Below are 11,340 nucleotides of genomic sequence, written 5' to 3' on the forward strand. Positions count from 1 at the left end.
TATTTGTTTTTGGTTGGGGGTTCCACGAATAATTGGAGTGCCCTTGGAGCATGCATATAACAGGCCCTCTAGCATTTGGTGGACATGAAAGAGAGGTGATTATGCTTGCCTTCAGCATAAATGTATACTGAAGCTGTACATATCCTTATCTATTGTACCACTTAATATTTGTGAAACAGCCCTGGGAGTGGAGAGTGTCCTGGCTGTCCGAGACGGAATAGGGCCAATCAAGGTGCGGCCAGCAAAGTGTGAGAGAAACACACAGAGACACAGAGAGCCCTGCCAAACCATGAACCAGCCCTGATTACCTGCTATGGCTCCTGTTGCGAAGGGGGGGGGGAGAGAGAGAGAGAGAGAGAGAGAGAGAGAGAGAGAGAGAGAGAGAGAGAGAGAGAGAGATCTGCGCCTGCTGGTGTCCCCTGGGTCCTAGCGCCCATTGCATTCCTGGTTGCAATGGGCTTTCTTGTTAGTATCCTTATCCATGGTTCCTCTATATATTTGTGAAAGCCTGGAGGGTGGCACGTGTCCAGCTGTCCAAGTTGGAATAGGGGCAATCAGGGCGCAGCCAGCAAAGCTGGCTGCACCCTGATTGGTCCTGCCCCTGATTGCCCCTGCAGCTCCTGCCCTCTGTCCCTGGACTGTAGCCTCCTAGTTCTCAGATGCACCTCAGTGCCGAGGGCCTCTTGGCTTGCTAGGCTGGGCCTGCTCACGAGGGCCTCTAGGCCTGCTGACTGCCTGCTAAGGAGCTCTGTCCCAGGCCTGCTAACGAGCTGACCAGCCCTGCCTGCCCCACTTGATCCGGCTGCGAGCTGCAGCCTAAAGCCACTTTAAGCTGCCTGGCCGGGGGCCAGGGGAGGGGACCCTTTCAAGGCCCGTTCTTAGGAACGGGCTTTGAAGCTAGTCCTCCATAATAGCATTATGAAGCTAGTTATTATATAGATGTGCTGAGGAGTGGCAAGGTAAATTGACACAGTGACTGATATCCAGCCAACACTTTACAGAAACCTGTCCTGAGCAATTGGAAGAAGAAATGCACTTGGGTATTTTTAAATTCTTTCATCAAAAAGCAGAAATATATAAACTGCGTTTAATACAGTAAAGGATAAAGCAGTATTTGATGATGTGTTATAGCTGATCTACAAGTTAAAGAGCGGGTTGTTTTCTGGATCACTTCAGAATGCCAGTGGGAAGGTGTCCGATTTCTTGTTGTTGGACCCTGCCAATAGTAAACTGGTATGTCAGAGAAGGGTTCAACAAAGCTGTCTCTCTGACATGCGTAGTCATTTATTTGGGAATCTTATAAGCCAACTTTTTTCATCCATACAAATCTCATTTATTTACTTACTTACTTCACTTATAGCCTACTGTTCTTGCTGAGTCTCAAGGCACATCTACAAAATTAGGGAATAAAAACTAGTCCAATATATATCACACGCTATACAGTAAAGCTGCATTACAAACCTGGAGGCCAATAAAATAAGAACAGCATGAAACAATTAACAATAGAATGAAAACCTTGTAAACTATCCACAGACATAAAAACCATAACTCATTTAATCTTTATAAAAATACTAACTTTTCCCTTTCATATATATTTTTAGAACAATAGAGAATGGGAGAATTTCTGACCTCCAGCATAGTGTAAGAGCCAAGATGGTGTGAGAGCCAGCATGGGGTGACCTTGGGCTAGTCACTGTTCTTATGGAACTATTCTTGTGGAAGTGTTCTTTTAGAGCTCTCTCAGCCCCACCTACCTCACAGGATGTTGCTTGTGGGGAGAGGAAGGGAAAGGTGTTTGCAAGTCACTTTGGGACTTCTTTGGGTAGTGAAATGCAGGGTATTAAAAACCAGGTCATGTTCTTCTCTCTTAGGCAGCACGTTCTAGCTGGAAGCCACAACAGAGATTACTTGGGCAGCGACAACCTTAGCCATGGGGAAACTGGGGGGAGCTTGTGCTGGGGGGCCTTGTGCTGGGAATCTCCATACTGGGGGTCCTTGTGCTGGGAACCTCCACTGCCCCACAGCCGCTGCCCCAGTTGCTGCAGCTGGATATTTGCAACTGTTGATTTCATCCATTTGAATACCGAAACCTTCAGAAGACTTTGCTCAGATGTGCCATGCAATTGCTGCAGAGTATATTGATTGGTGAAATCCTGTAGATGTGTGGGCCCTAAGCCGTGAAGGGCTTTGAGGGCAATATTAACAGAACCCAGAAACTAATTTGTAACCAGTGGAGTGATTACAGGTATAATATGCATACTCAGCCTAGCTCATGACAGTAAAAAAGCTGTGGTGTTCTGTACCAGCAAGGTGGCTAACAGATCTAATTTAAAACATAACAAATTTACATTACAATTTACATAAAAAACTATAATGTAAAAAAGGCCATAAAAACCAGTCTGTCCTTGTAGAAAAAAGGAAGTCTTGCATTTGACCTGACAGGCCTGTTAAACTGTGCTAATCTCATCTGCACCAATTCCACCAAGTTTCCTGCATGTACGGACAGCTGTATTTGGGATGGCATTCACAGATACATCCCTCCACCTACAGCCTCAAACAGCTTTGTCCAGTAACCTACCTCTTCGTTCCGAGCAACACGTAGCTTGGCTAGTAGCAGAGAATGATGTTTTCTATTCCGAGGGCAGGCACATATAATGCAGAGCTTAGGGTCAGACAGTGAATGGTGGGCTTCCTGGGTTTAGACCACTGTGACCTTCTCTCCCGCTCATCTAAATGGACAAAAGGACACTGATTTGATTAGAGAACATCTTTAATTCCTTTTGCGGTTAGTAGAGCTTCTCTCTCCTTATCCCCATCCCTCTTGCCTTCATTTCCAGAAAGGGAATTGCAACCAGAGCCTGGATCCTTTTTCATAGCTGACAGTTTATGAATATTTATGGAGGAATATTAAAAATGGGCATTACAATACAGAATTAGTCATGGAGATCATGATGGATAGGGAATGCAGTTTTACAGGGGTACTTGAGCTGTTTTCTACTGCCACTTCCTGGATCCCCTGGGACAGCACTGAGCCAAGACTGAAACAGAAATGCAGGTATTTACTCTGGCCTTTTCAGCTGTATGATTGCCAGCCATCCCATATATGAGCAGGCAAAGCGGTTTCAGTTTTTGGGGTGCCTCCTAGCAGACAACAACACCTTGGGGAAAGCAACAGGTATGTCCTTCACTGCTACTGCCTTGGCCCCATTCCATCTGTGTCACTGCCACTGGGCTGGCAGCTTCGTATGGCAAAAGGACAGGTTACGCAGGGAAGAGAAAGCTGGCTCAGCATATATCCTTCTGTCCCTTATCCTACATGAAAGTTGTTCAGGTGCAGAGCTGCCCTTCCACCTCTTCAGCTGACGAATGAACAAAGGAACCAGGCCACAGGGAGCAACAGAATTGCCATGTATAGGGTGTGGGGCTTGGACACTGCATGTCACAGTGGGAGGAGGGTCTCAGGCTGTACACCTGAACAGCACTAGTTTCATACCTTGCTCTCTACATATGGTTGAAGAGCAGGTTGCACCCCGTCTCATCACACGGGAGCGGTAAAAATAAAACAGTAAGGGCCCTTAGGGTGGGCCCTGTCTGGGATGAGGAAGGGTGCCCATTGGCCCCTTCCCCAGGACTGACAATTGGAGGGCCCAATCGGCAGGCGCGAAGTGGCACAGCGCAGTCCGGCGCAGCACGGCTCGCAATTGGTCCCTTGGCCCCAGTCTGATGAACTGGGAGGCGCGAAGTGCCTGCTTACCTGCCCACCCCCACAACGTTGCCAGCCTTCGCCCCACGGCCGCCATTACCCACCTGCCTGCCAACACACCAGCTAGGCGGTGGGCCTCGGCAGGGATGCGGGGGGAGAGAGGCAGCGGGGGGGGGGGAGCGACGGCCCCGACTCTATCCCGGCTCAGAAGCTGCCTCCTCGGGTGGACAGAGCCTTTGGGGCCAGGAAAGAGGCAGAGCCCTGCCTCTTTCCCGCCCCCAAAGCCGCCTCATTGGGTGGGAGGCGCCAGCCCCAAAGCCGGCTCCTGGGGTGGGAGGACCTGCCCACCAGGCTTCGGGGCCGGGAAACAGCCAGGGCCGGCGCATCAGTGACGCTCCGGCCCTGCCTCTTTCCCGGCCCTGAAGCCAGGAGGGCCACTGTGAGCGGGCTTGGGGAAGCCTTCAAGGCCGGGAGATAGCCAGCCTTGAGTGCAGTGGGGGGAAGGGGCAGGAGGTGCCCCGGCCCTGCTAGGAGGGCAGGTAGCACCCTATTTCTAGTGTGTGTGTGTATATATATATATATATATATATATATATATATATATATATATATATATATATATATATATATATATATATATATATATATATATATATATATATATATATATATATATATATATATATATATATATATATATATATATATATATCCCCCTTCAAGGATCGCTGCCTTGTTGTGGCAAGGGGGCTTGCGTAGTTCAGTGAAGCTATGAGCTATGCCGTGCAGGGCCACCCAAGACGGACAGGTCATAGCTGAGAGCTCTGACAAAAGGTGATCCACTGGAGAAGGAAATGGCAAACCACTCCAGTATCTTTGCCATGAAAACTCTATGGACAGTTCCAATAGGCATAACGATATGACGCTGGAAGATGAGCCCCTCAGGTCGGAAGGTGTCCAATATGCTACTGGGGATGAGCAGACGGCTAGTACGAGTAGCGCCAGAATGAATGAAGCGGCTGGGCCAAAGCCGAAAGGACGCTCAGTTGTGGAAGTAACTGGTGGCGAAAAGACAGTCCGATGCTGTAAAGATTTTTATTCCATAGGAACCTGGAACGTCAGATCCATGAATCAAGGCAAGCTGGACGTGGTTAAACAAGAAATGACAAAACTGAACATCGACATTTTAGGAATCAGTGAACTAAAATGGACAGGAATGGGTGAATTTAATTCAGATGACCATCAGGTATACTACTGTGGACAAGAATCTCGCAGAAGAAATGGAGTAGCCTTCATAATCAATAAGAGAGTAGGAAAAACAGTCTTGGGATACAATCCCCAAAATGACAGAATGATCTCAGTGCGAATCCAAGGCAAACCATTCAACATCACAGTGATCCAGGTCTACGCCCCAACCACTGCTGCTGAAGAGGATGAAGTTGATCAGTTCTATGAAGCCCTACAACACCTTCTAGAAGCAACGCCCAAAAATGATGTGCTTATCATCATGGGGGATTGGAATGCTAAAGTAGGAAGCCAAAAGATAACCGGGATAACAGGCAAGTTTGGCCTTGGAGTACAAAATGAAGCAGGGCACAGGCTGGTAGAATTTTGTCAAGAGAATACAATGGTCATAGCAAACACTCTTTTCCAGCAACCCAAGAGACGACTCTACACATGGACATCACCAGACGGTCAACACAGAAATCAGATTGACTATGTGCTCTGCAGCCAAAGATGGAAAAGTTCTATCCAGTCAATAAAAACAAGACCAGGAGCTGATTGTGGTTCAGATCATGAGCTTCTTGTTGCAAAATTTAGGCTTAAATTGAAGAAAGTAGGGAAAAGCACTAGGCCACTCAGGTATGAACTAAATCATATCCCCGACGAATACACAGTGGAGGTGACAAATAGATTTAAGGAATTAGATCTGATAGACAGAGTGCCTGAAGAACTATGGATGGAGGTTCGCAACATTGTACAAGAGGTAGCAACTAAAACCATCCCAAAGAAAAAGAAATGCAAGAAATCAAAATGGCTGTCTGAGGAAGCTTTACAAATAGCTAAGGAGAGAAGGGAAGTGAAAGGCAAGGGAGAAAGAGAAAGATACACCCAACTGAATGCAGAATTCCAGAGAAAAGCTAGAAGAGATAAGAATGCCTTCTTAAATGAACAGTGCAAACAAATAGAAGAAAACAATAGAATCGGGAGGACCAGAGATCTTTTCAAGAAAATTGGAGATATGAAGAGAACGTTTCATGCAAAGATGGGTATGATAAGGGACCAAAATGGTAGGGACCTCACAGAAGCAGAAGAGATTAAACAAAGGTGGCAAAATTATACAGAAGAACTATACAAGAGCGAGCTTAACATCCCTGATGACCACAATGGGGTAGTTACTGACCTGGAGCCAGATATCCTGGAATGTGAAGTCAAATGGGCCTTAGGAAGTCTGAGTAACAATAAAGCTAGTGGTGGTGACAGCATTCCAGTTGAACTATTCAAAATCTTAAAGGACGATGCAGTAAAAGTGCTACACTCAATATGCCAGCAAATTTGGAAAACTCAACAATGGCCACAGGATTGGAAAAGGTCAGTTTACATTCCAATCCCAAAGAAGGGCAATGCCAAAGAATGTTCAAACTACCGCACCATTGCACTAATTTCTCATGCTAGCAAAGTTATGCTCAAAATCCTACAAGCTAGGCTCCAGCAGTATGTGGACCGAGAACTTCCAGAAGTACAGGCAGGATTTCGAAGAGGCAGAGGAACTAGAGATCAAATTGCCAACATACGCTGGATCATGGAGAAAGCTAGGGAGTACCAGAAGAACGTCTACTTCTGCTTCATTGACTATGCTAAAGCCTTTGATTGTGTGGAACACAACAAATTGTGGCAAGTTCTTAAAGAGATGGGAATACCAGAGCATCTTATTTGTCTCTTGAGAAATTTATATTCAGGTCAAGAAGCAACAGTGAGAACTGAACATGGAATCACTGACTGGTTCAAAATTGAGAAAGGAGTTCGGCAAGGCTGTATACTGTCGCCTTGCCTATTTAACTTGTATGCAGAGCACATCATGAGAAATGCGGGATTAGAGGAGTCACAAATTGGGATCAAGATTGCAGGGAGAAATATCAACAACCTCAGATATGCAGATGATACCACTCTAATGGCAGAAAGTGAAGAGGAACTAAAGAGCCTGTTGACGCGGGTGAAGGAGGAGAGTGCAAAAGTTGGCTTGAAACTCAACATCAAGAAAACAAAGATCATGGCATCCGGCCCGCTCAATTCCTGGCAAATAGATGGGGAAGAAATGGAGATAGTGACAGATTTTATTTTCCTGGGCTCCAAGATCACTGCAGATGGGGACTGCAGCAAAGAAATTAAAAGACGCTTGCTCCTGGGGAGGAAAGCTATGGCAAATCTAGACAGCATCCTAAAAAGCAGAGACATCACCCTGCCAACAAAAGTGCGTTTAGTCAAGGCTATGGTCTTCCCAGTTGCAATGTATGGCTGCGAAAGTTGGACCATAAGGAAGGCCGAGCGTCGAAGAATTGAGGCTTTTGAACTCTGGTGCTGGAGAAGACTCTTGCGAGTCCCTTGGACTGCAAGGCGAACAAACCGGTCAGTCCTAGAGGAGATCAGCCCTGACTGCTCTTTAGAAGGCCAGATCCTGAAGATGAAACTCAAATATTTTGGCCACCTCATGAGAAGGAAGGACTCCCTGGAGAAGAGCCTAATGCTGGGAGCGATCGAGGGCAAAAGAAGAAGGGGACGACAGAGAATGAGGTGGCTGGATGGAGTCACTGAAGCAGTAGGTGCAAACTTAAATGGACTCCAGGGAATGGTAGAGGACAGGAAGGCCTGGAGGATCATTGTCCATGGGGTCGCGATTGGTCGGACACGACTTCGCACATAACAACAACAAAATATATATATATATATATATATATATATATATATATATATATATATATATATATATATATATATATATATATATATATATATATATATATATATATATATATATATATATAAAGGCTTTCACTTCTCTGTTGGGGTCCCAGCTTTCAAACAGTTTGTGATGAAACCTCACCGTGTGTATGGTCTGTGTGCTTAAACCAAACCCCAAACACAAATGGAACCCTGATCTGATTCTGAACATTGTTTTCTCAGTCCAGCCATGATATTGAATCTAATCCATCTGAAGCTGCAGGTGTCTCAATCTGTCCCCCATGCCCTTCAAATGTTTCCATTTCCTTGTTCCTGCCTCCCATCTATTGTACTATGCTCAACACCCTCCTCTGTGTTGCTGAGAAAGCAAATGAAACCAATAGGTTCTGTGCTTGCTCCACGTCCAAGCAGCATTATTGTTTGCCTGCAAAGACAAGCATCCATCCTGCTGTTTTAAAGAACAACAGTGTTTTGACAAACGTGGTTCCCTGGGCTGCAATTACAATGATGATAGTTTTAATAACCTGGAAACCTTGCCTGGGCATGTTTCTTCCTTCACTCTTCTGCCGGGGATTCATAACAAATATCTAGCTTCTCTCTATGCAAAAGTACACCCAAATGTGGGGACAGAACCGATCCAATCAGCAGAACCAAAGTGGAAAATCTTTTTCTGACTGTTGTGCTCCAGAGAGTAAGTCTAGGAACTCCAGGTTTGAAGATAATCTACTGCATGTCACTGCTTTCCCCCCAGCATACATGGCAGTAGTAATTTGCACAATGCCTGCTGCTTCCAGGTAATATTTAGGATCCAGGATCCAGGCTTAGATGAGAAGTGAGCATAAGGAAAGTATTTGCACCAGTCTAATCTTTGCTGCGAATACCATGGACAGCCAAAGTTACCAACAAGACAGTTTTAGAGAGGAGCAAACCAACTATGTCATTAGAAGGGAAGATATTACGGCTAAAGCTAAAGTTACCAGAAATCTGGGGCCATAAGGTGGGATGCAGCGGTGGCAGCTCCCCCTCTCCCCTCCTCGACTGGCCCCAGAAGGGCGGCAGAGCAAGGCAGAGCAGAGCAGAGCAGAGCAGTGCGGCGGCAGACGGGCCCTCCCTCCCTGACTGGTCTCAAGTCAAGAAGGGCGGTGGCGGCAGCCCGGGAAGAGCCCGGTGGATGGATCCATGTCAGAAGGTGCAAGCAGGCAGTAGCAGAGTGGTGGGCCCCGTTGGGAATGGCAGCAAGCCCTGCCCCAGAGCCCGGGCTTCTGTGCGGGGGCCTTCTGAGCCCGCCCTGCCTGCTGGGCTGCCTATTGGGCTGCCTGCTGGGCTGCCATGCAGCGCGCATCAAAATTTTTTTAAAAAATATTGGAGAATGCTGCAGGACAACTGAAAATGCTGCGGGACGTGGGGCAAACGTCTGGCCACCTTAGCTAAAGCTCTCTTAATTGGACGCATCATGTGATCAAACTCACTAGAAAAATAATTAATGCTCGGTATGGTCAGTGGCAAAAGGAAACGTGGTCGCCAAAGGATCCGCTGGCTCGACATGATCAAAGCCGATACAGGGATGACCATGAACCAAGTAAAAGAAGCAGTCAGAGACAGGGGCGCATGACGAAGACTTTCCTATAGAATCGCTGAGGGTCGGACATGACTGAACGGGTGACATCATCATCAGTCTTTGCCTTAAAACTCCTAGGTGATTTAAAAATGATAATTCCTTGTTAAACAGATATTTGCTTGTTCCTACAAAGTAATACCCCGCAACAGCACTCTTCCTTGCAGCTCGGTTGTGAAAAGTTTTGATTCTGATGACCTGAGTCTCAATCAAAATTATGAACCAGAAATTGAAAATGATCTGTTTGCTGCAAATATATGCAGTGTTATGGTAGGAAAATCCATATTAAGCATTGCAATAACCGTAATCACACATGGAACATACAAGGGAAGTGTGCTGTCAGTCTGTTGAAATGTTTTTAAATTTCCATTTGTTGTCACTTCTAGCAGACTCACTTTCTAGTTCTTTGGCTGTTTACAAAATCCCCACAGGAAGTCAAGCTACTTCCTGGCTTGTCTTCCATTGTTGCTAGACTATCAGTTAATACTCCTGATCCAAGAGCCCCAAGATTCTCAATTTGGGGATCAGAATTCTCATTACTATGGGGAAAACACAACAACCTTCGAGTCTTGCATCCCTGTTGTCATTCATGATCCAGTACAGGGTCGTCAGAAATCTGGTCCCATGAATCACCCATATGATTCTCATGATGTTTGTTGCACATATCATTCGACTACTGGATCTGTCAGCATGCAGAAACTTGCACTTCACACATGCTGTCATCTACAGCAGTGGTCCCCAACCCCCGGTCCAGGGACCGGGACCGGGACCGGTCCGTGGATCAGCCGCTACCGGGCCGCAGCTCCTCCTCCTCGTCCTCCCCAGCTGCTGCCTTGGGGGCTGCCTTCCACTCTGCCACCAGCTCTCCAGTGGCCACCATGGCTGGGGTTCCCCCTCAGCGTGGTACTGCACAGCTGCTGCTGGCAGTGCCCCCCAGCAGACAGTGGGAAGTCAGGGGCACCGGTGGGAAAGCAAGTGGAGCAGGGGCTTAGGTGGCAGCAACGTCCCTCGGCAAAAGACACCCCCCCCAGGCCTCAGTAAAACTGTCAAGCGTTGACCGGTCCCCGGTGATAAAAAGGTTGGGGACCACTGATCTAGAGTCCTCGTGTGCAGTCCAGGAATGTGTTTGGGTATGAGCAAGAAGGAGTGAGCGAAGGTCAGGGGAAGAGGGAGCATTTTAATTATTTTCTCATCAGCATCTAACTTGCTGCCTGAGCTGTTTATTTTTAAACATGCTTCCATGGGTTTTTGTTACCCAGAGAACCAAAGCCAAGTCTCTCTGTGCTTTTTCCTGACATGAACATGACCAGACTGTTTCACCGCACAATGGTTTTGTGAATAGAACGTTCAGGTCTGAGGGCTTATTTAACCTACTTCAGTCTTGTGGTAATTGTTTTATCTAAGCAATTAACCTCCAGTGACAGGTGCCCAGAGTAAAAGTCCTGGCTGGCCTTTGCAGAATCAGATGCTGCAATGGATAAAGGAAAACATGTGAAGAAGGGGAAGTAATGAATTCTTTTTTCCAAACACCAGAAGAAGGAGGCCTAAGGTTCATTGCCTTGCATAAAGGAGGTCCCAGGTTCAGTCCCTAGAAACTTCAGGGTAGTCAAACTGCGGCCCTCCAGATGTCCATGGACTACAATTCCCATGAGCTCCTGGAGAGCTAAAGGATCTCAGAGAACAGATGTTGAGGAAGACTTCTCTCTGCCTGGAGAGATGTTGCCTGTCAAAGCTGACAGAATTGAGTAAAAGGGATCAGTGGTCTAACTCATCTTTGGGTACTCATTTCTAATATGAGAAAGTACAGCGGGAGGAACAAAATATCAGATTTTTATACACGTTGAGTTAATAGAAATTGCTATGTGGAAAACAATACTTTCTTTTTTGAAAATCTGGAAATTCATCGCCAAAATCTTCACAAAAAGGGGGTGTTTTTAAAAAAAAATCCATTTTGAATTTTGTAATTTGGACTGAAAGGTTGCTTTAAAATTATGAAAATTTGTTTAAAATTAAGGGGGAGTTAGATTCTTAATTAAGGACATGACTTTTCTTAGGATACCCT

At 46.2% G+C, this 11,340-nt stretch overlaps 1 long non-coding RNA gene across 1 annotated transcript; it reads right to left on the minus strand.

The window, feature by feature from the left end:
• Positions 1–1,123: 1,123 nt before the first annotated feature.
• LOC143831327 (uncharacterized) lies at positions 1,124–2,668 on the minus strand. The gene is made up of 3 exons (XR_013228825.1): positions 2,579–2,668; positions 1,350–1,391; positions 1,124–1,216 (listed from the first exon to the last, which is right to left on the minus strand). It is a non-coding gene; the product is annotated as an uncharacterized LOC143831327 (long non-coding RNA).
• Between the last annotated feature and the right edge of the window lie 8,672 nt (positions 2,669–11,340).

The sequence above is a fragment of the Paroedura picta genome, chromosome 3, assembly GCF_049243985.1.
Source record: "Paroedura picta isolate Pp20150507F chromosome 3, Ppicta_v3.0, whole genome shotgun sequence".
NCBI classification, from domain to species: domain Eukaryota; kingdom Metazoa; phylum Chordata; class Lepidosauria; order Squamata; family Gekkonidae; genus Paroedura; species Paroedura picta.